The following is a 6,357-nucleotide window of genomic DNA, read 5'->3' on the forward strand; positions in this document are numbered from 1 at the left end:
ATAATAATAAAGCTTTGTGCCAATAAGGGACAATTTGCTATCCAGAAACATTGATAACTGTTTCTCTGTCGAAACTAGAAAGTTTAGTGGGCGCAAAATTCGCCGAGATCAAAACGCAGAGAGGCGAGTGAATCTGATTCGCCCACGTTGAGCGACTTTTGTAGTACGTTAGGGATGAGCGCAAAATGCCAATATTATCGTTTTTTCTCTCAAACATAATGTGCTGGTTGGATCGAAAGCTTGACAATGAGGGCGGAACATATTATATTCAAATTGGAGCGTATTGCTGCAAAGTCAATATTTGATTTATTTTCCATCCCGTTCTATATTGGCAGCCAGAAAATAACAATAAAAGACACGTTTCGTCCTCGAATTTTTCCAGAAAGTCTACAATTTTTAGTTTGGAAAGGTTGATTATAATTATGGGAAATGGGAAAATGGCATTACTTTGGTCAATATATTTATTTATTGTAATTGTTTTTTTTTATATTGTTTATAAAATTTCTATTTACATTAAGTTGAAAATGAACATTTTATTGTGAGGTAAAGGGCGCGTTGAAAAAATTACATATAGATATTGAAAATCACATCTATTTATTTAACTAATTAACCAATTATTTCTTTAATTTTACTCCGAGTTCCACTGAATTTTAATTGAATAAATATTATAAGAAAAAAATATGTTACTTGCACAAATCTCATTAGCATAATTAGTGAATATGCCACAAATGTCCAGTAACAAAGGTCCAAATCAGAAGCAATTCAGCATAAAAATTTATCACAGTGCCTCGTCATTTTTCCAAGTTGTAGGAGTTTGGTGCACGCGTTGTGTGTTGACGGCCGGTGCGCCGCCGGTATATTCAATTCCCAGCGGTGCTCATCATCAGCGCGGCAGCAGCTCAATCAAAATAATGTTCTGCAGCGTCAACGCCGACTGAGTTTCGTAAAAAATACAAACCTGCATTCGCTGGTTTGTGTTTTTTGCGGCGGGACAAAAAAGGAGAGCTTTGAAGTCTGTTCGCTGTGGATAATTATAAATTTGTGTTTGCGAGGCATTGCGACATGTATTGTTAAAAATCAAATTGATTTTAACACAGCGCAAGTGGTTTTGAAAAATCTCCAAATCCTAATTAATATCATATTAATTAATGAAGTCAATATTTATACCCATCTGGGTAAAATTCAATAAAATCATGTAATTAAATTGTCACTAATTGTTAATGTAGTACAATTCCAAGTTAAATTTTTTATAATATTTTGATACCAATCTTTCATAAGTAACATTTCTATTGATTTTAAGCTTGTCAATAATACATATAATAATAAATAATTAAAGGCGAAGACATTTATTTCCATAGACTATAGATTTTCATGATTTTCAACTATATTTTTCATAAATATTATAAAATTTTGAAGCACCGTGTCACTTGCAATTAATTATTAGATAAATTAATAATACTAATAATTAGTAATTAGATTATTTATTTATTATTTAAATGCCAACTTTTGGGTGAAAAAAGCGACAATTTAAATCATATATAACTGAAAATGAACTAATATATTCCCCTCAAAAATTAACTGTTTTTTTTTCATGCTGGAAGTTTTTGATTGTTTTAATGTCTTTTTTTGTCCATTAATTTCCCTTTGAAATTGAAAAGAAGCACTTTGAAACAAGTATAAAACCCGCAGAAAAGGCCTTCCGTATTTTCTTCTTTTTTTGTGTGCATATAGTGTGAGCAAACTGACTCAATTTGGCTCGCCTGGTGAAGATTTGGCGCAAAAGGCGGACCCAGCTGGCTTTTAGCACCGCCGTAAATGGAGTCTGTGTTTCACTTGATTAAAAACAATTAATCTCTGTTTACCTTAAAAACGACGAAACTCCATTATAGCAATTGCACCGAATTTATCAAGCTCGGTATAATCAAAAGAAAGGAAAGTAAACAATCGACCTTTTTCGTCGGTGCTGATTTTTATTTAAATACTGCATAAACATTTGCGTACACACAAAACCAACTCCGTCCATCATGGTGTGTTGCGACAGTTTGCTGAATGTGCACATGACACTGATTTATTTACTCGCCACTCGAGATGAAAGTTAGCGGAGAATTTACTCATCGCTCCCCTGTTTTTGGTGTCACTCACAGCACGAGCACAACAGGTGCAAATAAACAAACAAAAGCAGCAGGAACGGACCAAGTGAGATGAACACGCGGTGCACGTGCCGCTGCAATCCGCGGTAATCAAGCTGCCTAGACTTATCGATTCTGCACACGCACCGCACGGCCTTCTCTTGTCTGTCTGCCGGACATTCCATTAATTAACACCACGTCCCACCAACTTTCAACAAATGTGTTGGAGTTGAAGCTAAATAAAAACAAAGGCGATTTCGATTTTTTGTTTGTACAAACTTGAAATGACTCAGTAGAAGAGAATGATTTAAAAAAAAATTTAAACACATATATTAATTTGTATCGGCAGTGAAATTGAAATGAGAGCTTTAGAACCTTCATTATGGTTTATTTCAGTCTCAGGATTTAGGAGCGGCGCATAATTGAAGTCGCCTTGATTTGGCCGCTCCAATTTAACGCGGCTCTATTTAAAATGCACGACGCAGAGACCTTCTTAAGAAACTGTGAAATTTAAATACTATTTATTTTAAATGTATTATTAAATTGAAGTTTTTAAACCAACAAATTATAATTCTTTTACTGCGTATATTTGCAGATTTTAATTATTTAATGTAATAAATGTATTTTAATTAATATTTTATAATACAATGATATAATAATATAAATATTTTATTTTTAATTTGTTATTTAATTCTGTAATAACATAGTCAATTGGCTATTAGCAAGATATTTATTTTTATTAAAAAATTACATCAACATCAGACTTAATTATTAATCTTCACAAGTCTAGTGACAACCTTCCCATATCTGTCGGTTTCAATGAACTTATACCTCTTTATTAATTGCATATTCATCGTTTCCATTCCGCTCAACGTCTGGTTACGGCAATAATACAAATAGAAGAACGTGATTAAAAAATCAAGGGTCTAAATGAACTCATTCCATTGTCTTAAATGAGAATTAAATCGCTTCTAGCGCTAATCCTGGTGGCGTTTCTCATTCTCAATTGTCTGGTTTAAGTAAAAAAAGATAAAAAAAACTTACATAATTCTATGATTTTATTTGAGAAAATTGAATTTGTTCAAAATCTTCCTCCTTTCATAATATTTAACTCCCAAGTTATTTACGGCCACTTGGGTTCCACTTTATTTTCATCATTAATTAATTTAATTATCCGCTCGAATTAATTAACGTATACTTTACGTCCTGCCAAAAGTTTCAAAACGTTTCCTATTTATATACATCTTTGATATCTTCCTGCAAAGAAGTTTCCCCGCATATATTACAATCTTCTCACTCACCGTAATAAATTATAAACTTGAGTTTCCGAAAACTTATATCCCATTCCTAAAATACACGAGGAAAAATATGTGATTAAAAGAGTTTTGCAATCTCCGCAACCCCTTCGTCGGAACGCGCGACGGCACAGCGTTTCCTCAACCTATGGCATATTTTTTCGCGAGCACACTACAGACGTAATCTTGTTTTTTCATCGCCTTTTATTCGATGACAACGAAATCGTTTTCCTCTCTCTTTCTTTCCAAACCTTATCAGAGGGCAATAAAAAAATCAGCGACTTGAAAATTAGAAAAAATAAATTGGAAAAACGGGCAAATAATCCCGCCCCTCCAACGAAGTGATTTTTCCACTCATGTGAGTCTTTTGACGTGAGCTCATCCTGGGCGGCACACTTGCCCGTCCTACCGATGAAATTATACACAATAATTTCCAGAAGTAGTGGTGTATCAGCCCAGGACAAATGGAGCAAATAGCTCTCGCAATTTTCCGGCCGATCGCTCCACAAAAGCCGCTCCAACTCATTTCCCCCTTTTTATTGCCACCGCCGAATGTTTAGCCCCATATTTTTTTACTCTATTTCGTTTTTCTCGTCACAGCTTTGCAGCAAATAAAGGCAGAATAAAAAGGAGAAAAAAATGAATCAGATTCCGACCCACCCATTCGTCTTTTCCGAGGGAGCAAAAATGACGTCGAGAGAGTTGTTTGCGACTTCTTCGCGGGGGACACTTATTTGAGACACTTAGCAGCGTTTCTAGGGTCTGTCGAGAGCACGGCCGCGCATATTAAAATGAAACGAGAGGGACCCACCCTATGCCCGGCCGGCTCTTCACTTTTATCTCCGCAGCACGGCCCTTCCGAGCGAGTCTGCATTAATCCAGCAGAAGACGCATCGGCCAACTAAATTCGCAGAACTTTGTCTTTTCTTCGCGATGGACTAGCTTTCATCTTTTTTTAATAATACAAGATTATAAATGAAGGCCGAATTTCAAAGACGGCACCCTCTGCATTGCAGTAGTTCAACACACCACGCGGTAGTTTGAGAAAACCTGTGCAAACAGTTAAGGACCTCATCACTGGAAAAATTATTTTCAGCAAAATGGGGAGGAAACTGCTGTGAAAAGTTTGTACCGGTGATGAAATTTGAGTGGAATCAAACAGGAAACTCAAGAAGGAAAACCATTTCTCTCATTAACATAATTAATTTTGCGTTTTTAAATGTCAAACTTAATTACTTAATTGGTCAATACTTTTTATTTTTATTTATATTTATATTGAATCACGTCAAATAAAATTTTATTGATTTGACCTAAGGTAGTTGAAAATTTAAAAAGCTTCTTGAAAAAAAGTCAAGACTAATTTTAAACATACAGAGGCTGGATAAAACATTCTATCCCAATTTTTTTGTGCGATGTGTTTATAGGAGCAGAAAGGCGAATCCTTTGACTAGATCAACTGTTAACTGTTACCAGAGCGCCCAAACTTCTTTTTATGATGTTATTTTACAAAATGACCCTTAAAGATTGAAAATGAAATTTACATATTGTATTATTTGAGTACAGTAAAAATAGTTATTTGCACAACGAGTTTTTCATTTCAAAGTTATGTTTGGACAAATATTGACTTTGCCGGGCGGAAACTATTTCACTAACCCATAAAAAGGCCAATGCAAATAATATATGGCTCCCCTGGGGAAATTTTGCAAGTTAACCAGGCCTTCAATTTTTGTCTAGAAAAATTATTTCCTGAAAAAAAACGTTCAAATCGCTTTGGAAATAATCTCATTCTATAAAATTTTCCTTTGACCTTTATGCAAAAATATTTTCAATTTGAGACCATCGCAGAGAAAACTGAAAATGTGAATTTCCTCCTTATATAAACACAGAATGAAAAATTATTGAATAAGTAGCTCACTTTTAAAAGCTTAAAAGAGAGATACTTCATAAAACCGTTTTGCTTTGAGTTTGGCCTCGGCATCGGAGAACAAGGCGCGGTTCGTTCCTCTGCCTATTCGCAGTTGGCAACTTTTGCGCCAAAATACGAAACAAACGAGTGCAGTGCGCAAACAAGTTAACGAGTTTAAAGCTGCCGACGCTGAATTGCTTATGAGAAAACGAAAAAGTTGGGCCTCGCAACTTGACGGAGAGCTGCTGCTGTTGAGAGCAGCCTATTTTACGAACTTTGGCGTGTGTACACACCCGCTTGATTTTCACACAGGCTTTATTATTTATATTCGCTCTCGTGGAATTGAGCTACAACCAAGGTTCCAATAAATCCGCATGGGATTTTCGTTGACAAGGTTGAATGAAAAACAAAAAATTACAACAACAAAAACTCGTCACCTGAAATTGGCAATGGTGTTCTTCGGAATCATTTCCGCATTTTGCCAACACGTTTTCTATTGAACGCTCAAACAAGAAGTTTTATTGAGAAAAGCACGTGTTTACCTTGATTGATCACAGCCCGCAGCAATCGAGTACACGTGAGCCGCGATCACATTTCCTTTCTCCCTCGCGCTCCCCCGCTTCATCCGACGCAATTCTCAGTAATAGACTCCCACACCAATTCATACACGTCGCTAATCCGGGCAGTTACCCCTCGGGTATTGATTGATTCCAATCTGCAGGCAAGATTTGTTTTATTTCAATGGGGTCTATAACAAAGTTTGCCAGTTTCGCAATAAAAGTATAAGGTCAGTCGGCACGCACCCCCTTTCGTAAGACCGTAATCGATTGTCTAGAGGCCTTATTTTGGGTTGAGAGCTCTTTAAACCTGTCAGTCAGCGAAAAAGATGCCAATTTTGAGGACCGCACTTCCTTTTACTATTTTTACTCTTTCTTCAGCTGAAAATTTGAATGAATTAAGAGGATCATTTTAATAGCAGCTGCCAATTACACCTTCATTTGAACATCCACACGTTAAATTGTCATCT

This window comes from Neocloeon triangulifer, unplaced genomic scaffold (assembly GCF_031216515.1).
Source record: "Neocloeon triangulifer isolate White Clay Creek 2 clone unplaced genomic scaffold, ASM3121651v1 ptg000003l, whole genome shotgun sequence".
In the NCBI taxonomy this organism is placed as follows: Eukaryota; Metazoa; Arthropoda; class Insecta; order Ephemeroptera; family Baetidae; genus Neocloeon; species Neocloeon triangulifer.